The sequence below is a fragment of the Herpailurus yagouaroundi genome, unplaced genomic scaffold, assembly GCF_014898765.1.
Source record: "Herpailurus yagouaroundi ecotype Mexico unplaced genomic scaffold, PumYag 77, whole genome shotgun sequence".
Classification (NCBI taxonomy): Eukaryota; Metazoa; Chordata; class Mammalia; order Carnivora; family Felidae; genus Herpailurus; species Herpailurus yagouaroundi.
The window spans coordinates 47154612-47178957 of record NW_024412388.1 but is presented as its reverse complement, the minus strand read 5'-3'; the positions used below and the strand labels follow the sequence as shown (position 1 = coordinate 47178957).

General features: G+C 43.2%; 1 protein-coding gene across 15 annotated transcripts in view; it reads left to right on the top strand.

The window, feature by feature from the left end:
• The window catches only part of DAB1 (DAB adaptor protein 1), a 1153213-nt gene that overhangs the window by 338869 nt on the left and 789998 nt on the right, over nt 1-24346 (top strand). For all 15 annotated transcript variants that reach the window (XM_040470386.1, XM_040470387.1, XM_040470384.1 and 12 more), the window contains one exon: nt 770-922. The gene's annotated coding sequence lies outside the window, so the exon portion shown is untranslated. The remainder of the gene's footprint in view (nt 1-769; nt 923-24346) is intronic.

Sequence of the window (24346 nt, the reverse complement as noted above, 5' to 3'; positions counted from 1 at the left end):
TTCTTTCTTTCTTTCTTTCTTTCTTTCTTTCTTTCTTTCTTTCTTTCCTTCTTTCTTTCTTTTAATGTTTATTTATTTATTTTTGAGAGAGAGAGGCAGAGAGAAAGGGAGATGGAGAATCCCAAGCAGGCTCTGCACTGTCAGCACAGAGCCCAACGTGGGGCTCGATCTCACAAACGGTGAGATCATGACCTGGGCTGAAATCAAGAGTTGGACGCTTAACGGACTGAGCCACCCACGCGCCCCTCTCATGTCTCTCTAAATAAAGAACCAAGATAGGCTCTATTGGTGGGAGCGAGGGAGAGGTGGTTTTTGATATATTGTTAACGAGACTGTAAAATTGTACAGCCTTCATGGATGGTAATTTGACAGTATCTATCAAAATTTAAATTATGTTTTCTTTACTTGATAATTCCATTCTAGGTATTTGTCCTATAGGTAAATTAATACAGCTTGTCCTTTTTGAATTTTAACCTCTGTGTGTACAACCTAGCCCAAATTTTTAAAGCACAGATTGATGAATGTTTTATTCTTTGTACCCTCTAAATAGTCTAGTACAGCACTAGGAACGGAGATACTGAAAGTTCCTTTTGTCTGTGGCTCCATTCCTCAGGTGTCTGTGCCCCAGGCCCACTTCCATGTACTGGGTGGCTTCTTCCTGAGTCGCTCACTCCCAACTCCACTGCGGTGACTAACTTTGTACTTTATCCCCCTTTCTCGAAACTTCATTGGTTTGCTTTCAAAATGACAGAGACTTCTTTCATTGCAGCTACGTCCTTGGCTTTTCTCGATGACGATTCCTGACTTGTGGCCCCGGAAATCTTGGCAACACATCATCCAGTCTCTTGAGTCCAGACCTTGGGTCCTCCTTTTCCCCAGCATCACCCCCACTCAGCTGACCAAACCACTTTCTAGGACACATGTGAGTAAAACGCTGGATTCTTTAATGGAAATAGTTGACATCATCACCTCCTCATGCCACATCTTCTGCCTTTGAGCATGTGTCTGTCTCTCTTAAATGCTGTTCCAATCCTCTCCCTTTTTGGAACTAACTGCCTGCCTATAGTTAATGCTGTTAACATTCATTTTTCGCTTAATCACGGACTTGTTCGAGGAGCCAGTTGCCGGTAGAATCAGAACCGAAAGGCACATGGCTTTGTTCTCCTCCTGTGTGGTTCCATTCAGGGTTACGTGTCTCTAACTTAGACTGGAGACTAAATGGATTAGAATAAAACCAATTTAAGGGAAAAAAGAAATGTTCACAGACACAGAAATAGAGATTCCTGCTATCTTGGCTGCCTAAGATCTGCAGACCTCACCAAGGAATTTAAAAAGTAATGTTTCTTATCATAAGTGACAGAAATATGCTGCTTTCTGCATCAATAGATATGAAGATTAAAGGGTCTGACCGTGTTAAACAATTTTGCACAGCACCAGGCACTCTGGGCTCTGTTCTCTCTGCCTTATTACTCTTCATCTTGTGGCTATTTCAGGCCCAATTTAAGAATACAATGCAGTCTGGCTTTGCAAATTGACATCCTTTAATTTAAACTGTCTTGTGGGAGAATTAAGAAATTATGGAACAATTATTCGCCCTAGTTGAAAGCTGGATGGCATCCTGAGATCCTCGCACATTAGCCATTTGAATTGATTAAATCACATAATTGAATTACACTTTTGCCCCCATAATATCTTGTGGCAAATATGTTGGTGTTTCATGTTGGGAAAATGCTTCCATAAAAATAGAGTAGGGGTTGGGGTTGGACACTGACCTGGGTGTCAAAGCAAACCTCTGAGCAGAGCGGGCGGGCGCTTCGAGATTTTGTGTGGGAGTCTGATTAGCAGAGCAAGCTGTTCCTTATGGAGTTTAAATGGAAGGCCACAGATCACAACTGTATGCATGATATGGGGGAAGTATGCATGCCTGGTCTCCCTTGGCATTATCCTTCAATGTTCAGCTTAAGAGTCTATTACCAATCATTCTCAGTGCTTTTTTAAACATTCCCTCATGAACCGAAATGCTGGGTTTAGCGTACCTTCCTTTGTCCTGCACGTTTTCCCATATAGGCTTCAATCATGGCAGGCCCCCCGCCCCCAGAAATGAGACCTACTTTAACAAAGCGCCTTAAAATGATGACAGGTTTTCTTTGCCAGGCAATGTGGCTGAGCCAACCTACCTAGCATGGAAATAGCACTCAATAAGTGTTTGTGGAATGAGGCGATATTTGGAAGTCTCAGTGGTTTCGTCCCTAAACTCAGTTTTCTTCTGTAGAGCAAGAATCAGAAGGAAATGAAGTCTGCTAATAATTGTTAAAGCAGTGTCCTTAAGTAGGGCTTTTTACACCACTTATGTCATTAGACCATTTCGCCAAGAATTTGTAAAACACCAACTAGGCATTTCTTAGATACCTATTATATACAAAAGCTAGGGTGGGTGCTGAGGGGAAGGTTCACACACACACACACACACACACACACACACAGACACACACACACACACACACAGGTACTTGCTGTTTTTTAGAGAAGCTCAAAATCCAGTTGGGGATTGGGGAGGTCATTGCAGGAAATGACCCCAGTGCCTGAAAGAGCAAGCGGGAGGCTGCTGAATAGTGCAAGACTCATGAAGAGGTGACGGTACATTCCACTTGATTGCTTTCTGAAGTTTGTGTTGCCCTTGGTCTGCCCTGCCCCTCACCCCCTCCCACATCATCCAGTGTGGAACCCAGCAGAGAAGAAAACTCTGATACTAACGTCCTGTGGTCAGGCTGGATGTGTGTCTTTCATTTGAAAACTCGTCTAAGGAGAGAGATTTTAAAGCGCTCTTCTCCGTGCCTGGCCCCCAGCCCCAGTTTTCAGCTTCCCCCCGACACTGTGCAGCCTTCTGAGTCTTCATATTCTTTGTCTCTCCTGCATGGCATGAGAATCTCTCTCTCGTTTTAAAAGCTCTTTACCTTTTCTTTACCTTTATCAAAGAACACTCTTGGAGCTTTAAAACCCAACTGTAGCTCTCCTCCTGAATACTTCTGTGTGGAAGGGATTAATCAAGTCTGTCAAACATTGAGCTGTAAAACCTTTAATATTTCTAAAATGTTTAAAGCCGGCATATTTATCACATGCATCATTGAGAATAATCTTTCTTTTTATTAAAAAAAAATTAAACTCTCACTGTAAAATATTGTGATGATGAGCACAGTGGGCGAAAGGCTCACACAGGGGCCCAGTGGTAATACTGGAATGGAGATTCTGGTAAGATCTTCCTGTGACATCACTCCCCTAGAGGACACACATCATCTCCCACACATCCTATTTGTATGAATGTGTTATATTGTAGAATTCTAGAATCTTGGTGTCCAAAGGGAAAGAAAAGTAGGAAAAAGGGCATAATTTTTCTTGAGTGGCTCCTCTGTGTCAGGTATTGTGTCTGCATGCTTTAAAAGGGTTGCCACATTTTAATTTTCACAGCTCATTTTTATAGTAGGGACTATTGCAGCTGATTTCTAGATAGGGAAGCTCAAATTCAAAAAGTGAAGCAAATTTCTCAAGCTCACTTGAAAACTCATTTGCAAATCTGGGACTTGACCGTAAGCCTGTCTAATTCTTTCATTTCATTTCTGGGGTAAATGCCTGGCAAGTGCTTAACACAGGGTAGGTAACCAACAAAGGGTTGCCCAAGTTGTCATTATCGTTAGTATTAAGGTTCAGGGGGATTTTTAAAGAAAGCCCTTTATTTCCCTACAGTTAGAGAGGCAGTAAAGATTGTTTGGCGTGGTTCGGAGAACCTGAGATGTAAGTTTTAAGATGTTTAATCCAGCAGTGGTAATGCTTCCCTTAGGATAGGGAGGCGTTCACTCAGCTTTTTATTAATGGAACTGTTACAAACATTGTATTTCATTACTTATAAAATGCTTTCACAGGCACAGCCTAATTTAGTTTACTCTTCAGTCTTGTGAAGTAATATCAGCACTCCTGCCATTTTACAGATGTGGGAACTGAGGTCCAAAGACACTGCTAAATCATCCTTCCCAGGTCATTCAGCTAGAAGCAAGTGAGTCAGGTTCAAACCCTTCTTCTGGTGCCAAAGCCACAATCCTCCCACGATACTATAATATGTTTAGACCGTTTGGTTATTCCTAAGAATTTAGACAAAACTCATTCTGAAGCTTGAAAAGACCGTGGAGGCTTTCCAGATTTAACAACCGAGGCCCAGACCCAGAAAGTAGTGCCATAGAAGCCCCATGCTATGTGTGTGGTAACGCAGAGGGAAGAGGGATTCAGTCATCTGGGGAAGGGGAAGGAAGACCCCAGGGAAGGCCGCCGTGAGGTGGCAGCTCTTGATGATGTCCTGAAAGGAGGAGGAGGAGGCTCACAGAAGAAAATTCCACGAGGGATGCCAACAGAGAGGAAGGGCAAGATTGTGTAGGGAAATGACAACATGGTGGTCCCATGGGCGGAAGCCCTTCATGAAGCTCGAGTTTGTTGTTTCAATATAATTAGTTGTGTAACTGCACCCTCAGACTGCCCCCAGAACACTGCACACGCATGTAATTAAGCCCTGCCAGCCAGGTGGTGTCTTCTCCATGCCTCTACTCCATGCTCCAGCTTTGTCTCCGAGCAAGCAACCCGCAACCCAAAGGAAGGGCCCTGAGGTTGGGGAGATTTGCAGTCACTTCCCACCTCTCCTATGAACACACCTGTGTTTACCACACTCCCTTGTATTGTGAGAGAAAAAAGTATAAAAGATTTAGAAGGAGGAGCAGTTTTCTGCTCCCAAGTTACTATGAAGGCAACAGGCTCATTTCTGGAACTCTTTTGGGTGGGCGAGATATCGCCCCGGTTTACATTTAGCAAACTATAATTAGCGTCAGCGGAGGAGAAACAACCAGGCCAGAAGCACCACTTTCCTCTGCACAACAGCCTCTGTTCTGAAGGGCGGTCCTCAGCGCTGGGCTTCTCTCATGGGGAGACAGTGTGCAGCTGCCCTGTGTAGCTGAAATGCCCTTGTTCTAGAGGTGAAGCCCTGACATGCAGCACAGGGTAGAGGCCAGTGGTTGATCTACCTCAGATGACAATGTGGACCTTGCTTGAGGTTCAGCCGGTTGGAATCACGGAGCTCTTGTCTAGTTTCATCCACTCCATAAACACACATGAATCCACACCCAGGTAAGCCGCGCTCTGTGCCGAACGCTAGATTGGATGCCGGGGAATGCAGATGACTTATGCCTTTGTGCATAGTCATGCTGGTCAAAAGCAGATTGATGGTGGGATACACCAAGAACCAGCTGAGGCTTTTGGTTTAGGAACCTTTGAGTAAATCAGACACTCTGTATTAGTTAGGGTAAGTAATGCTAGCTGCCTTAACCAGCAACCCTTCCCAACCTAAGATTCAATACAGTGTGTGTTGTACTTAACACAGTCATTCAGGGACACAAATGATTTTCTGTCTTGTCTATGCCACCGTCATCTTCAACATGTGGCCTCTAAGGTCTTTGCAGGAGAGGACAAGAGAGAGGAAGATCATGCATGGGAAATTTTGAGGGGTTATTTTTTGGAAGTGGCCTATATCCCTTCCACCCACATTCTGCTGGCCAGAATATATCATATGCTGCCCCAATGTAATAGTAAAAGGATTGAGGAATGTCGCTTAGCTCTTAGCCCAGGATGAAAATGAAACCACTTAGATCAGCACATAGTCCTGTCTTGACATGTTCCTCCTCAGTTCCTATTCAAATAAATGCAAGATCATCTAAAAGACTTCTCTTCACTAACACTTGAAAAGACTGCTCTTCACTAGCACTTTGAGGGGAACTTTTCCAGGAAAGGTGATCTTCCAGTGGGGGTGCAACTCTGCTGGTGAGAATTTAATTACTTTAAATGACTTGGAAGAGCCTGAAATAATCACATAACTTTTGAAACCCGGAATTCCTCTTCTAGTACTCTATCCTAAAAATAGAGATTACAAAGATTTGTCAACAGATACATTTGCTTTCACATTACTTGTGATTTTGGAAAAGGGTAAATCTAAATTTCCAAAAAGGAAGAAAATGTTTCCCTGAAGTTTTTCACATTCAACGAATGTGATCATTAAGTAAAATCTATTTCTAGTCTAAAGAATTTTAGTGTTTTTAATGGCATATGGACGTGAAGGTAGGCTTCAGAATTTTAGGTACAATAGGATTCCAATTTTGTTGCAAACATGTCATAAACACCTAAAAAAGGCAAAACTCAATGCATTAAAATAGTGAATTTCTCTGTATAATGGGATGAGAGATGTTATTTCTCTCTTTATATTTTGTTCTTCTTAGATATTATGAATATGCATAACATTCATAATAGCCTTTTGTAAATATAAAAATTATTTTTGTGGGGCTCCTGGTTGGCTCAATCGGTTAATAATGCATCCAACTCTTGGTTTCAGTTCCGGTCATTAACTCACAGTTTGTGAGTTCAAGCCCCACATTGGGCTCCACACTGATATTGTCAGGCCTGCTTGGGATTCTCTCTCCCACTCTCTCTGCCCCTCTCCACCCCTGTCAAGATGGATGGATGGATGGATGGATGGATGGATAAATAAATAAATAAATAAATAAGCAAGCAAACAAATTATTTTTTTAAAGTGTACTACAAAGAATAGCTTTTGACCAGGACTGGCTCAGGTTGGGTAGAATTATCCCAAGTATTTCAGAAGGGAACAGCCAAAGAGTATGTGCAAGCCATGTCCTAGCCCCTGTGTCAAGTACAGAGGGGAAACAGTGGGCTAGAGACCAGAGGATGTCCCAAAGGAGGTTTACATACACAAACTAAGGGGACAACAACATTTTCTTCAACTGGGCTAGAGCACACAAGTCTCAAGTGTAACTGGCTTTCAAAACTGGAAATTTTAACTGATTTTAAAAGTTCAATAATATGGCAATGAGTTTATGTCCTGGCCCTACTGCCTACTAGATGTGTGGCTTTAGGCATGTGTCTATCACTCTGAAACTTGCTTTAAAAATGGAAACAGTAGGGGCGCCTAGGTGGCTCAGTCAGTTAAGCATCCAGCTTCAGCTCAGGTCATGATCTCATAGTTTGTGGGTTCAAGCCCTGCATCACGCTCTGTGCTGACAGCTCAGAGCCTGCAGCCTGATTCGGATTCTGTGTCTTACTCTCTCTCTTTCTCTCTCTCTCTGCCACTACCCCACTTGTGCTCTCCCTCTCTCTGAAAAATAAATAGATAAACATTAAAAAATGGCAGTAATGCCATGTTATTTCTAGTGTTGCTGTGACATTAAATATCATATTTTCAAATATTTGCCGTATTTGAAATATTTGACCAGGGGTCAAAATACAAAGGGCTTCTCTAGTTGTACACATAAGAACACGTTCCTCTAATAAGCAGAAAATAAGGTAAGGATGGAATTGTGGTACCGTGTTATTGACAGTATTGACCAACACCTTTTACTAGCTGTGATCTTGTAGCATCCAAGGAGACAGTAGGGACCCAATCCAGCCTGGTCCACGGACGCTTGGGCAGTTTATCTGTAACACTGTGGAAGCTAAATCCTGGTGCCTCACGCCAACTACAAGGGAGTACACTTTATGTTAAAGCCCTTTCCTCACTTCAACTTTTCATGATCCTGCCTAGGCTTTGCTCCCAAACTCCATCTCTGTCCCCAGGAAACCATCACAAGGACCACCTGACGTCTCATGCTGTGGTACTCACCTGAGATTTGGGGATGTTTACCCTGGGAAGTGTCCCTTATCTTCTTTGCATGTTCACGTTGACATCTAGGCAGTCAAAGTCTGTTCTGTGGCCAGCCTGCGTATCAACTAGGAGAAAAATGAAAAGTCCTAAATGAAATCCTCTAAGACAAGTATACAAGAAGAATATTCAAAAGCAAAGGAATTATGGATTCTCTTCAGATGATTCTGGGCAAGAGCCTCTTAGGTGGTGACACTGTATACACTACAGTATCGAGGGGAGGAAAGCCAGCCCCAGAAGCTAGGATTTCACATCCCGTTTAGTTAGCTCGAGCTGCTAGGACAAAAATACCAGAGCCTGGGAGGCTTAAACAACATTTATTCCTCAAAGTTCTAGAGACTGGAAGCCCAAAATCAAAGGTCTGGCAGATCCAGTGTCTGGCGAGAGCCCTTTTCCTGGTTTGTAAGTGGCCATCTCCTTGTGTCCTCACATGGCAGAGAAAGCAGAGAGAAGATGCCAGCTATCATGGCTCCTCTTAGAAGTGCACTAATCCCATTCACAAGGGCTCCACCCTCATGAATGACCTATTTACTGCCCAAAGACCCCAACTCCTAATGCCATCATATTGGGAATTTCATCATTGGAATTTTGGTGGGGGGGGGGGGGGGGGGGGACACAAGCATGCAATCCGTATCAACATCCCTGTTGCTTAAACGAGAGGTTCTGAAACTTTTTCCCAATTCCGTTCGAAGCTGGTCTCAAAAGATCATCACAACTGTCACCTCAAGCGATGAATATCTTTTTGTGCCAGATATTGTGCTATGCATTATCATGCCTGGTACATCTGGCTCATTCATTCTGTCGTGTTTCTTCCAGCAAGAACACTTTTATTCCTCTGCTGTTCTTGTCCCCTTCTGGGCACATCTTTATTAAGTGGCTGATAAACCAAGCGAAGATGGGATAGAAGTTCTGAGGATGTGCTATAGGATGTGTTATTTTGGTTGTCCACCTTCTCTTTCCCTGCACAGTTGAAGTGGAAAGATTTGCTGATGGTCCTGGAGTGTCCTTGAAATTCAGCATAAAGGTCTTCAGCTTAATTTCAATAGTGCTTAGTGACTTATAAGGGAAAAGAGCATGAAAGGAAATTGCTATGTTTGCAGCTTAGAGACTCCCCCAAATTCTTCGCTGGTCTCTGATTTATGCTGCCAAGAAGCCTGTTGCTGATTATGCTGGATGCCCCATAAATTAATGAGGGCTGGGCTTGGAGGTGACAACGATCGCTGAGTCTCTGGAGCAGAAAATGCAACACTAATACATATGTTTCAGAAATGTCCCTTTGTCTATATGTTTGGAGGAGAAAGTGCTGATGAGGATCAATTTCATATTGACTTTAAATTTTTCAATTGACCCAGAGCTCTTTTTATTAAGTAATGCGCACAAAAACATTTCATCCCAGGCCAGCTTGATGGCTTGGAGAAGTCCCTTCAGAATATAGCAACCTGAATAGAATTAGAAATGAAATTCACTCATTTATTCTTTTATTCACCCTTTAATGAATATCAAGCACCTGCTACATGCTCAATTCTAGACACTATCCTAGACTGTGAGCAAGACATAATCTACCCTCAAGAAATCTAAAATCTAATGAGCTCAACAAACACATCAATGAATGCTTCTAACCTAGGGTAATATGTTTTATTAGGTGAAAGTGTAGGGTATATGGAGGCACTGAAGAAGGACTCCCAGAAGGATCTCATGCTTTTGAGTGAATAAATGGGATGGCCCTCAAACTGAGATTTAGAAAGAGGTAGATACAGTAAGGGAGTGAGGAAGCACCATGTGCAAAGATAGGAAGGTGTGATGTTTTGAATATAGCCCAGGTATGATGGGAGGCCGAAAGGAGAGCCCCAGGTAGTCAAGAACTAGACACAAGGACCCTGGATGTTAAGGTACCACCTTTACATATAGACATAGAAAGAGTAGACCCAAGGGGCCTTACACCCCTTTAGAGGGCAGGTCTCAGAACACAATGGATGGCTCCTTGGGGTACATATTTCTGTGTGTAGAGTGGATATCATACAGATAGGAGGTAGTCAGCACAGGCTCACCTCCTTTGGACACGTTCCTGCAGAAGCAGCCCAGTAGAAGCAAAGCACCAGCTCTGAGGAAGTCCTGTTTTCAAATCTTGGTTCTGTCACCCTCAACTGAGCCGATTCCCCAGCTTGCTACAGAGCCAGGCTATGTATTCAGTTTTGACTGAATGTTGGGCAACACAGTGTGAACTATTCTCTTATTTACTGCCTTTCCACACTTTTCTCAGCCAGTCTTTCCCCCATTCTTAATTACTGTCTTCAGGTTCGTTGGTGTCACAGTTTTGTTTTGTTTTCATCTCGTTTGACTCCTCAAGCCAGTCTGAGGGAAAAGCGAGCATCACTCTTGTGAGCATGTACCTCTGGGACTGGGGCCCTGGGCTTTGACTCATAGGTTGAAAGTCCTGTCGTGCTCCCCTGAACTTGACTCAATGGCCACGGTGGCCTGGCTGATTTATGGCTGTTTCTTCCCATGTTTGATCGTAGCAAACAGAGAGCTGTGATGTAGCGGCTTCATTCTACGCACCTGCTGGCGTCTTCATGTTTGGTCTAATAGCTTGTTAACTGCTCTGAGGACCGACACTGCCCTTCATGGCTACCATTGAGAGTGGTCTCTATGGTAACCGCATCACATCGAGGACCATGCTCGTTCTTCAAGGCTTTCCTTTTCCATTTTTCTTTGGTAGCTTCTGAGTAACCTGTAATGGTCAGAGCCCTGCCTCACCCTGCCAAGAAGCCACTGCTGATTTAAAGCTTCTCAAAGGAACCTAACAAGACACACACACTGCTTTTCTCTGGCCTTGTTGCTTATTCTGAGTTGCAGTTGGTCCAGGTCTGCAGGGAGCTGTCATTCCTCCTTTATCATCTCTTTTTTGGCATTCCCCAGGTATTGCTCTCACTCTCTCTCAGAAAGCTTTGACGTGGTTTCTCCAGATCTCTCTGCTCATTAATATCTTGCAACAATCCCTTCTGAATCCTGGCATTCAATATGTTCTTTTTTCTTCATTCCCCGTTGTTTAGACATTCACTTATCTCTTTGGAAGTGACTCTCAAGCTCTCTGGTCTTCATCTGTACCAAAGAGATTTGTGTCATAGACTCCTACAGGCTGCTCAGATATAATACATGAAGAAAGAACCGATTTATGTGTGATAAGACACTAGAGCGTTGAGTCTGCTGATTACATTCAGGGTCCAATACTAATACGACTAATAAAAGCAAACATTTATGTAGAGCTTATTAGGTGCCAGACACTGTGGTAAGCCCCTTACATCTTCACAATAATCCCATAAAGTAAGCACTCTTATTGTCCCTGTTTTATAGACGAGGAAACTGAGACCCGGAGTTAAGGGTCATGCTCTATTTCCCGAAGCTGTTAAATGGCAGAGCCAGGACTTGAACTCTGGCTCCAGAATCCATGCTCTCCACCATTACGTACACTGTGCAGGGACATTGTTCTCTGTACATGTGTTCCCACCACCAGCAATGACTAATTTCTGCAAAGCTAAGTTGTGCCCCTCTTCAATGCCAAGATTAAATGTCACCTGCTTTATGAAAACACCACCTTCCTCCTTATTTAAGGTATAAGTTCATTTGACAGACATCAAAGTCTAGAGGTTGTAGCCCATTCATTCGTCCTTTCAACAAGATTGTATAAAGTGCCTTCTGTGTTACTGCACCAGGTGCTGTGGCTGCAATGGTGACCAAGAAACAAGCAAGTCCTGCTCTCACCCTACATATAAATAAAAATTTAAAAATAAGTAATAAAAATAAACCAGAAAATAGTTAGAAATATAGAAATAGCTTTATGCGTATACTTGTCTGTAAACTATATCATATATATCCATATTCCTAGATCTACATGTATCTATCAGTCAATTGACCCATCCATATTAGGTTTTTTTTTTTTTTTCCACTCAGGTTTTTTTGCCTATTAAAATGGTAAAGCTCATCTCCTTAGCCTGATATTTAAGATCTTCCACGATCTGGCTTCAGATATCTTTCCAGGCTTATCTCCTACCAGTTCTTGCCTCTTCTTCTTCAACCATTCACTCTAGACCCCATCTCTCAGAAAATATTTCCTTAGTGGAAGCCATCCAAGCACAATCACATTGGCTCAGCCTGTTTTTCTATCTCAGATTGCCTTTTCACATTTCCCTTCCCACATTTCTCCTTCCCAGGCCTTTTCCAAACACCAAGGCCTGCTTCAAACACCCCTTTCCTGCAGAACTTCCCAAATCATCTCTGTTTCCACAGCCCCACCAGCAGGGAATCAGTCTGTACTTCCTCTGTGCTCCAATCCTGTGCATGCTTCTCTGTCACAGTGCCTGCAATTCCAAGTCTTAGCTGTCCCTTTATGTGTTTGTCCCTCAACCAGGACTGCAGATTCCTTGAAAGTGAGGAACAGGGCATATCTTAGGCTGCATTTGAAGAGCCTAGCACAGTGCCTGGTATATACTTCTATAATACTAATATGTCTGTTTTTATCGAAAACATTATTACTATTATTGCATTAATAATAATTATTTAACTTTAACTTTTAAGTCATCTGATTGCCATCTGTACCTGACATTCTGCTAAACATTTCACTTGTTTTACTGTATTTTTCCATCGTAAGAATTTTAGAATGTAGATTATGATATACTCTTATTAACTCCAATGACAGATAAGAAACTGAGGCTTAGTGTGCAATGCCAGCCCCATGTCACACACACCCCTCAACAGCCAAGCTTGAGTAGGTCCCACAGGCACTTACCATAAGGATGTGAGAGTAGTGTCTGCTTGCTCTTTGTCCCCCATGGTTGTCACACACCTAGTACAGCGACTCTGAAGGCGCTTGATAAATCCTGTTGCCTGGATGAATGAATGTTCTATCCTACACTTTGATGTTGGTGGAAAGAATAGATGAATTTACGTCTTGGGATCTAACAGTGCTTTCCATATACGGTCTTACACCACACACACACAAATATGGATATGGAAAAGGAAACCAGTAAAAGATTCTATGAAATTCTGATCAGGTGACCACTGACTATATAATCTGTATGTTTCTATGTTTTTGTAGAAGTTGTCTTTGGGTTTAGGTTAAGTTCCTGACCAGTCCGTAAAACTCTGCTAGATGTTTGTAGACCAGAAGGGTCAGACTTGAGTCAATAAAACCTGTTTGAATCCCAGCCTTGCCATGGCTTGTGTGTAACATGGGCAAGATAGGTAAGTTCAACATAGTGATTAGTGTGTGGATTCTAGAGTCAGATGACCTGTCTTCAAATACTCCAGCTGTATGCTTAGTAGCTGTGTGATTTGGGGAAGGCACTTAGCTTCTCTGTCTGTTAGTTTTCCCACCTGCAACATGGGTATAATAATAGCATTTGCCTCATAAAATCGATGTGAGATTTAGATCAATTCAACTGAAACACTTAAAATAGTATCTGACACTCAGAAGACCACTATTACCTCTTAGGTAATTACTTCTACTTCAGAGGGATGTGGTGAGGAATACATGATGAATGCATTCATGAAGCCCCTTCTGGAAGTCCTAAGCACTTCCAAAGCTTAGGCCCAGAACAAACCCAATAGCACATCCACCAAATGTTTTGGTTAGAGTCCCAGGGCCAGCCCAGATTCAGGGGCCATGGATAAGGCCATGTGCGGGTGTAAATGCAGGAGGAGTGGATCATGGGGGCCACCAAGGAGCAGACTGCCACAGCACTGGCAGAAGAGGTAATGTGAGCTGCAGACGTGGATTGGTGTCATGGGTGATGAGCCCCAGATAGAGGGAGATACCACTAATTTCACCCATCTATGCTCCCATATTGTGCTCTAGGCCCTCCGCTCAGAAGTCACTCCTCATTTCCTGGTTCAGACAATAACAACATAACCACTGCTAGTATATGCTTCCTAGAGCCACAAGAAATCAGAAGAAAACTTGAGAGATGAACCATAGTAGAGACAGGTCCCCTGGAAATGAAAAGGAAAATGACAAAAGACAAAACACAAAAAGTTCCAAGATTGAAAACATTCTAAAATGAGGCCATTTAAAGACCATCATACACACAAACGTGTATTTCCCATGTATGCTGTGTCTGTCACCAGAAGCTAGACTGCACATATAGACCCTAAGGTTTCCAATACCTCCGTCAGTAATGATAATGATGATGATGATGATGATGATGATGATGGCTGCTGCTCCTCCAAGGATGCAGGCTGTGTTTCGTTCATGATGGAATCCCCAAGAACAGCACTTAATAGGTGCTTTATAAGCATCCTTCATGGTATTGTCAGTCATTTATTGAATGGTTTACTATTTGCAGGTGCTATACTAGATGCTTTCCAAATATCATGAGATTCCACTTTACAGTTTGTGAGTTCTTTTCACCAGTATCACTTCTTTTACCTTCATTAGGATCACTCTTGTACAGATGAGAAGATTGAGACTGGGAAGGGGAGTGTTGCTTGATCACAAAGATGGGCTATAAACTAATATGGTTCTGTCTCTGGATCCAGTGTTCTTTTTCCTTTCCCCAGACATCCCAGATTATAGTGAGCTCCATCCATTTACTCACCTAGCACATTTATTGAGTACGTGGTAGGTGCCTAACGGGTTGTGGACCAGCCTCTGCCTCATAATCCACAATCTTGCTCTTACTAGATGTTGTGTGTTTCATGTGCATGATATAAATTCATTTTCACAAGAGCTATGTTAGGTAGGGATTCTTGCCCATATTACAGATGAGAGAACTGCACTCAGAGATCCTGAGTGAATTTCCTTCGGTCCTACAGTGGGAAAGTGCTGGAGCTGAGATTCAAACACAAGTCTGTTAATGCATAAGCCCATGACCTTCCCATCACATTACAGTTCTTCCTTCATGTTCCTCCTACACGGTGACCCCGCAGCTAGGCTGCAGCCATTCTCCACTACACTTGACTCAGAGATCTCTTCAGCCCCAAGCACAGAGCCTGGATTGAGGCTGAATATGTGTCAGCCCTCACAGGCAGGTCCAGAGTTTCTATGGCAAGCACCTAGACATATTTACTGAGGAGGGTTACATGTACTAAGCACCTCCTGTAAGCAGCTGGCATTGGACATGCCATTTACATACATACTACATTTCATCCTCATATCAAGCTTACAAGGTAGATACTATTGCCCCATTTTATAGAGAAGAAAAAAGAGGCTTGGGGAGGAAAAGTACCGTTCCCAAAGTCATCCAGTCTTCCTGACTACAAAGCACGGTGAACTCCCTCAGAGAGGGTGTGAATTGCACAGAACACTGTCTGAGAAGACTTTGTGAAAAGGATGAAACCTGAGCCGCACCTTGGAAAACTTATCATGCAGCCAAGATAAGTACGCCGAGAGCTAATGAGCGTGTTATTATAGTTATGATTAGGTTTCCATGTACTTCTCAAATCAGATGTGTAAATATAATCAAAAACATTTCTCTTTGCAGTGCAGACCTCCAGCAGTTTCCACCCGGCATCCTGGTTCTGAGCAAAGATAATAAATTAGCTCTAATTAGCTTTCCCACACACTGAAGCAAGTCTGTCCTGTCACCACGTTGCACACGGGGGAGTGAGGGGGCTCTGCTGGACTTCTCCCAAGGACGGGGGTCTGTGGGAAGAGGGAGGTAGCAGGTGTGGCACATGACCGTCAGCTCCATATTACCTTGTGCATGTGGACAAGCTATTTGTTACCCATCCTGGCCTTCGGTTTTCATCCCCTGTAAAGTGAAGAGCTCAGACTAGGTTCGTGCTTACACAGTAAGAGTCCATGATTCTATCCTGGAGAATTCCCCAGCTTGAAGCACCAATTTTATTTGTGTGAGCCCTGGAATTGTTGTGTATCTACTGTTGATCAGGCATTGATCTAAATACAGGAGCCATGAGGAGTAACAACTGGTCTCTGTCTGTAAGGAACTCTACTTTTAGTAGGGAGAATAATAATGGCTACTTACTCTATGTGCCAGGCTCTTGGCTGTGCTCATCAAATAAGTTCTCTCATTTGGTTTCTGTAAGAGACCTCTGAGGTCGTATTCTTGTCACCTGCATTTTCAGAGAGGGTAAGTCACTTTTCCACAGTTTCACTGCTATTGAGTGATGGAACTATAATTTCAATTCAGAACCTGATCTCTTAACCATTAGGTTATATCCTCACTCCCAGAAATTGTTGGATGTCGTAAAAGAAACAGAGATAGTTGGTCAACGGGAGACCACGGGATGGTGAAGATTGTTCCATGTGGGTGAGCAGTGATGGCTTTGGTTAGGATGGTGTATGAACAGAATCTTGAATGAAAAACAGGCTTTTTGTATATATGTACAGGTGGAGAAGGGAAAATATTTTAGGTGGAAGAGTCAAGACAGAGGGAGGAAAGAAAAACACTGGTCATGGGTGAGGACGAGTATGTTGACTAAAGGGGGCCCAGTGGATTATAAGACGGGGTTCTATGCTGCATTCATTCAATGACAAAGCATTTTTAAAGGCCTACTGTGTGTCAGGCACATTAAAGCCTCTGGGAATAGCCCGATGAACAATACAGGCTCCAACATGTTAGGACAGTGGTTCTCAACCAGAGGCAATTTTCTCCCCCAGGTGACGTTTGGCAATATCTGGAGATACTTTTGGTTATGACAACTGAGGTAGTGTTCCTGGCCTGTAGTGAATGGGAGCCAGTACTGCAAAATATCCTACAATGCATAGGACCATCCTCCACAACGATTACCTGGCGCTTTTACAAGGTCAATTCCTCTAGTGGAATAACAAGCTGGGGCAGCTCATAGAGAACCTTGAAGGTCAGACCAAAGAATCTGCCCATGCCTCTCCTAGGCCAGGCGGCCTCATAGAACCAAAACCCAAGGGCAGCGACAACAACAGCAAACCCTTTCCATTGCAAATGACCTCTCAGCACAAAAGAAATCAGTCTGGTTGCCTCTGCTATTTTATTATAGTCCTGGGATGACCTGAAAATGCAATTCTACCACCTCTGGTTCAGAACCACTCAGGGCTTATGAGAATCTACTGCCCCCCAAAAGAGAATGTCAGATGGCTTCTTCCTTCTTAATCCAATTAAGTAAGTAGTGCCTCTTGCAGAAGCTCTGCACAGCTGAGAAATTTATTACAAATTACCTAATCTCATGGTTCTCCCATGAAAAGGAAATAGACTAAACCATGTCTAACCCTCTTCACCCTGAGCAGTTCAAAGTACCGGAGCTGGGCCAGACCCTATTTATTAAGTTAAGCAGTATTTTCTGGATCTAGCTGGGGAGTGTCAATGTGGTGGAACTTAACTGCCTTTTAAAATGAGAGTCTACTTTTCATGATTATCTCAAGCACACCCGGCGCGATTCTCCTTTTCTAACACTGGTCAAGAGGAAAACACGAATTCATTTGTGGCTTCCAGGAACCTTCGGATGCCAGCTCAACAAACAAGATAGCTATCAGGGCATTACTGGGGCACACGTTTCAGAAAGAGCCCTGGCTTTGCAATCTGCCGTGCCTGTGTGTGTGGACACCAGCTTTGCCTTTCACTGTGCAAACTTAGGCAACTCACTTACTTAACCTTTCTGCACCCCAGTCTCTTTACCAAGAAAAATGGACAGCCAGATGCCTGCTAGCACTGTTATTAGGATAACTGTAGTACGGAAATGGGCGTAAAGTACCATGCCTGTCCCGGAGCAAGCCCTCAGTAAACTGTAGTTGATGGTGTCGGGTCATTTTCCCACACAGATCTGCCTCCAGGGGTGTGGGGTATGGCAAAAAAAAACGAGAACCTGTGACTGAGGTTTAGTTACTTTTCTTGTCAAGGACAGAAGGGAGGAGAAATTTCTTAAGGATTAGAGGCTTCTTAGCAATTCATACAGTTCATGCAGTCTCTGGGTCCAGGCAGAGGCTGGCAGGTAAGCTGTTTGCCAGGTTGGAGAGAATAAGAGGGAAAATCAATTAAAAGGGCCTTTCACGGAATGAGGGGTGGCAAACGCCCAGGGTTAATCCCGATGGGAGACCTGTATTTCCATAACAGGCGAGGCCTTCCCTTTAACCCTTTGGCACCGTGAGTTGGAGTTTTCTGGGGTGAAGTCCATTACTGGCAATGGGTGTGCCGTGTGTGATTAATGACCCTGGTTACGGGCCGGTTAGCAACAGAGAGCTCCATCCATCTCACTTCATGGAAGCATCACACACCATTTATTGTCTGCAGCCGGGATGTATTCCTTTGCAATTAGGTAAATGCCTTCTTTTGGAGTAGATGTAGTAATTCCTGCATTAGTGCCCCTGTGCCTCTACCCACACCCAGCGGAGAAGGGAAAGCAAAGCCTGGCTGGGACCAAAGGCGGACCGAGATGGTGACTGGGTCGGATGCTATTTCCTGACCTCAAATACTTTTGGCCCCAGAACCTTTGTCCATTCTCAGCTACCTCCTTTCGAAGGGACACTCAACACAGGGAGTCCATAGGTATCATGGCTTTAAAATCCGCCCCCTGCCCCCTCACCACAAGGGAAAGAAGGGCACGGTGTGTTCAATGCATCCTGTGCTCATTTTCTACTGGGAAAAGAAACCCTCACGACTAATTGTTTTGAATAACAGGTGTCATGTGTAGGGGTGCTCCCTCCCTGCATGTCAGGCACTGTGCTCCCCTCAGGAGAGCTCTGTCAGGCCCTCCCTATTATCTCCATTTTACACTCAGGGAAACTGAGGTATAGACAGAAGTAAATTCAAACCGAGCTCAGACCCGCAGTATCGCTGTAGGACTGTGTGCCTGGTCATACTTCTAGTCTGCAGTTCTGTCTCAATCATTGAAGAACGGGGACCGGTGCAAAAAGAGTGACAAAGGACAGATAGGTGTTTAAGAGAGCTCACCATATGCAAGGTAAAAGAGAACATTAATTTGCTCCACAGTTATTTATCAGATGCCCACACTGGCCAGGCATTGTGGGAAGTTCTGAGAATGTAACAGCAGATGAGATAACTGGTCATGATGCTCACTCTCTACCTGTGAGCAGAAGTAGTAACAGGAACAGGAACTACTCATTATGGTTGATTATATACTTGGTACCGTACTGAGTATTTCGCATACAGAATCGCATTCAGTCTTCACGTAATGAAGAACAAAGGGTAACAAAGGGTAACAAAGGATAATTATCCAAATTTTGCAAACGAGGAAATGATGGAAAAGGAAGTTTAAACAACCTGCCAGTTGCTAAGGCCAGTTGGTGGCAGACCTATTCTTTGACTTTGCATGGGCTGACCAGGGCGTGTGCTTTTACAAACTGAAAAAAGGATTGCAAGTGTGGTGAGATTTCTGGAGAGCATGGCGGGGAGCGGATGGACATCAGGAATCTGACGAGTGCTTAGATCAGGAGGAAGTAGTGTAGTCTGGGTAAGAGGAGAGAGCCAGAAGGGAAAAGGGATGCCAAGGAACCACGTAGGATAGGGACTGAGGGGGAGAGGGGAGAGTATATTACTCCCAGAGAACCTTGGAGAGCAGGACCCTTTTTAGGCACATGGAGCTGGACCCTGTGGCTGGAAGCGCTGGCCCCAAGAGCTTCCCAGCATCAGGGATGGGATGATATGAGGCTGGGAATGTGGGTTAGTAGCCTACTTCCATAGGGTCTGGTAGACTATGTAAAAACTATTAGAAGCAATAAATGAATTCAGATTTTTAAAATGTCATCACATGGACCTTATGCAAAGTAGGGAGTGTGTGTTAGAGTCAGCTAGTTATTCATTAAAAATTGATGGTCCTCCTTCCATAATGTGGGCTTATCCATAATCCATTCCATGGATTGCCTTTTCTGGCCCACCTCTTCAATATGTGGGCACATGATTATCTCCTGCCAAGGAATGTGAGTGGAAGTAATGTATGTCACCTCTATGCTGGAGTCTTGAAGAGGCAGGTATGTCTTGACTGGGCTATTTTTATGTTTCCATTCCCTAGAAGGAGACAATCCTGAGCCCCTGGGTGATGGCAGAGCCACATGGTAGCAGCAGCCTGGGTCCCTGATTCACCACGTGGTGCACAGCCCCATGTGGATGGGATTTCTTTGAAAATGAAGAATAAACCTGTACGGAGTTAAGCCACTGAAGTGTTGAACTTTGTTGCAGTAGCTAGCAGCAGGATATCCAATTAAAGAAACTTGATTTGTATTTTAAAAAGATCTTTCTGACACAGTATGAAGAATAGAGAAGAGCAAAAGGTGATCTGGGAAGACCCCCCGTGGTCCAGTAAAAAGGGACGGTTGCTTAGACCATCCTTCAGACTCAAACAGCCGTGTGCTCCTCTGAAAGACTAAATCCCCTATTCTGATGGTACGTTAAACAGAGGGAATGACTTAAAAAATGCCAAAATCCATTGCAAAGCATTGTTTCATTAGAAATAAACAAAGAAGGGGGACACCTGGGTGACTCAGTCAGTTGAGCATCCGACTTAGGCTCAGGTCATGATCTCATAGTTTGTGGGTTCAAGCCCTGTGCTGAACAGGTGGAGCCTGGAGCCTGCTTCAGATTCTGTGTGTCGCTAGCTTTCTGCCCTCCCCCGCTTGTGTACATTCTCATACATGTTCGCTCGCTCTCTCTCTCTCTCTCTCTCTCAGAAATAATAAATGAATAAGCTTTAAAAAAAAGAGAGAGAGAGAGAAGCAAAGAAGCAATTAGATACAGAGCAGATAACTGTGAAGTCAGTAACTTCCCCTGGATCCCGCTGCTGGAGCCTTCACAAACCTGTGCACCCTGATTTGCCCACTGGGCACCTATGAGCCCAGGATGGAAGGTCAGACAATCTGGTGGATCTGAATCCACTGTAGTCTTGGGCAACTTTCATAGTGTCACTTCCCTCTGCTATAAAATGAGAATAACGCCAGGACTTGTCTCATGGGGCTGTTGTAAGAATTAACTCTCTGAGTCAAGATCATGGTATATAGGGAAGAAGTTATTATGTTATTGTTATAACTGTTCCATTACAGAGGACTTATTTTAGGACCCCCATTTGACATCCCCCCAACACCATTTTTTGTTAATAGCGCTATGCCTTCCTCTCCAGAGCGGAGTCTTCTTCCTCAGTCTCCATACAGCTCATTCTTGCTCACTCAGGTTTCTACTCAACCTGCTCCTCAGAGGTCCTTCAAGGGCTCTGGTCTCGGTGCCACCTCTCTCTGCCCTGCTTCACTTTTTCTTCTTAGCACACACTGCATCCTGACCTCACATAGTCATCATGTATGTGCTGGTTCCACCTCATTTCACTAGAATGTGAGCTCTGTGAGAGACTTTATCTCTTTTTCACAGCTGTATCTCCAACCAGAATAGTGTCTGCTATAGAATAGGAGCCCAACATGCATTTGGTGATATATAGAAGAACAAATGATGATGTGATCACATGTGTGCTGCTTTCCAAATCCTATCATTCATTCAGATCTTACCATTTCTTGTTTCCCCTTTGTCATACCTTAGTGGATCATTTATCAGTCCAGAGCTTATGTACACATTTTACTCTTTTTCTCCTGACTAACCACTGCTCTAGGTCTGTTATTTCCTAATATGCTTCCCTGAAAACTCCCTGCCTGAGACAAAGGATGTGCAGGGGGTGATGGGCCCTGTCTTCACTGACCAGCAGTTCCCTATTACATTCATTGCCAGTACTGTAGAATGTATAGACTCCTACACTCTCCAAGTTATTAAAGCCTGCAGCTTAGAATCATGGCTCAGAAAACTGGACTGGACCACAGGGCCATCCTGGTGTATGGTCACATACTTCCACCAAGATATTTTTGTTAATTTTTTTCACATTTATTTATTTTCGATAGAGAGAGATAGAGCACAAGTGGGTGAGGGGCAGAGAGAGAAGGAGACACAGAATCTGAAGCAGGCTCCAGGCTCCCAGCTGTCAGCACAGAGCCCAATGCGGGGCTCGAACTCACAAACTGTGAAATCATCACCTGAGCCAAAGTCAGACGCTTAACCGACTGAGCCACCCAGGCGCCCCTTCCACCAAGACTTTTTAAATGGTTTTATTGAGGTGTAATTGATGTATAATAAATATACATATTTAAATATACAAATATACATTTTCAAATGACTTTTGGCATATGCATATATTTGTGAAACCATCACTATAATTAAGATAATAAACATTTTCATCATACCCCAAACTTGTCTTATGCATCTTTATAATCTAGCCCTTTTTACTACATCCTCCCTGGCTCACACACAACTCCCATACAGAGGCAACCACAAGATTTGCTTTCTGTCACTCTGCTTATTTTCCATTTTCTAGGATTTTATATAAGTGGAGTCTTAAGGTATAAAATCTTTGGATTCTTACTCTCACCATAGTTATTTTGAAATTCATCCATGCTGTCAAAAGTGTCAATAATTTGTTGTCTTTTTATTGATTAGTATTCCATTACATGGATGTATCCCAATCAGTATATCTATGCATTTGTTGGACAATTGGACATTCTCTAGTCTTTGGCTACAACAAAGTTCCCTGAGCATCCGTAGACAAGTCTTTGTGTTGATGTGTTTTCATTCCATTCATTAAACATGAAAGATATGTTTCATTTTACCATCTAGGGTAAAATACCTAGAGTTGCTGAGTTGTGTGAAAGGTGTATGTTTAACGTTTAAAGAAATTGCCCAATTCTTTTCCAAAGTGGCTGAACCATTTTATATCCCTACCAGCAGTCTGTGAGAGTCCCAGTTCTTGTTCCTCTGTTCTTACCAACAACTGGTTTGACTAGCTGTTTAGTTTTGGTCAGTCTAGTGGGTTAGAGTGGTGTCTCGCTGTGCTTTTAACTTGGAACTCCCTAAAAATGAATGACTTTCAGCATTTTTTCACATATTTGTCATCTTTATCTTTTCTTTGATGGAGTACCAACGTTTATGGGATTATCTTATTTTTCAGTTATAAGAATTTCTTTATTCCAGACACAAGTTCTTTTTCCAATGGGCCTTTTGTAAATATTTTCTTTCGTTCTGTAACTTGCCTTTTCAGTTTCCTTTCCGAGTTCCCTGAGTGGAACGGTTTTGTTCATTCCCCTCCATATTCCTAAAAACTAGACCCCAACAATCTTAGATATTGAAAATGTTCAGTAAATTTCAATTCAATGAATGAGACAAGATCTAATTCCAAATATTTCAAGCCAAGCACATGAAAGGTGACTGAATCTTCAGTTTTCCAATCTGTAAATTCAAGATACTGTTACCTAATTCAAGGGATTACTGTCAGAAATAAGTGAGTGACTATGAATTGATTTTTTAGACTGATGCTAGGCATGTAGTAGCGTTCAATTAGTATTAGCATTCTTTTATTCTGTGATCCAAGGGAGAAGTGGGGCTAACGGTTGAAGCCATAGGGAAGCAGATGGGTCAATTTAGTGAATTATTTTCTATTGCTGTTTAATAAATGGAACAAAATGGACTGCCACACAAACTAATGAGCTCCACATCACTAGAAGCATTTTAATAGAATATCGTTTGATCAGCTTCTAGAAGAGATGTTTGTTACCTCGAGGAAAATACCGAACTTCTTATATCTCTTCTGTTCCTAAAAGATGTGTCATTCGTGGTAGGAGATGATAACAACAATGGCATGCTATTATATACAGCTTATAGTATATACAATATAATGTATAATACATAATACATGGTATACATTCTATATATTATATGCTATATTATATGCTATATGCTATACATATATGCTATATTATATATATACAATAATGTCATCGCTGAGGATGTGCTATTGTGCTAAGTACTAAAAAGTATATTATTTAACCAACCATCACAACCACCACCTGAGGTAAGAGTAGATGTTATCTCTATTTGATAGGTGAGAAAAATGAGCTCAGAGGTGGTAGATAACTTGTCCAACAACACAGAACCTGGAGTGGCAGGGACTTGAATGCAGATATGTTTAAGTTAAGTCCATACTTGCAATCCAGGTACGCTAGCCAGTTTCCCTCTGCTTGGTCATTGCCAAAGGACAAGCACTGCTGAAACAAGCCACTCCCCAACACCTTGTGTGCCCACACTGCCCCACCCCCACCACAGGATGTCTCTGAGCCAGTGAGAGTGAGTACTTATGTCTTGGTCCACAGCTGCATTTCTTTTGTTGGCTCAGCCAGTCACCCCACAGAGTGGCCAAAGACCAGGGCAGTCATGCCTGAGGTCAGCCACCTGATTTGCTCTCCATCCAGCACTACCAGCTGCATCTCAGCTTCCCGGGAAATGGTATTCACATCTCCTGTTGGAACAGGCCTTTCCCATGCTTTTCCTTCTGGCATATGGAGTATTTATTTGTTTTGGAAGTCCTCAGAAGTGCCAGCTTTCTCATCATACAACAGTAGGGATTGTCCCCATTTGGTGCCTGTCCATCCAGCACATAATATTTATGCCATCGTGGCAAAGCTGTTGGACCCTTGGATTCTAATTATCTAAAGATGCTTCTGTGGCTTTTAAAAACCAGGCCCAGTCTTCTGACAAGTGCCTGCCTCACCACCATCCTGATTACCCGTTCCTACTGGCGCAATAACCATGATGATATTCACCAGATTGTGCCAAACAGACGTTACCTAGCAACAAGTGGGGA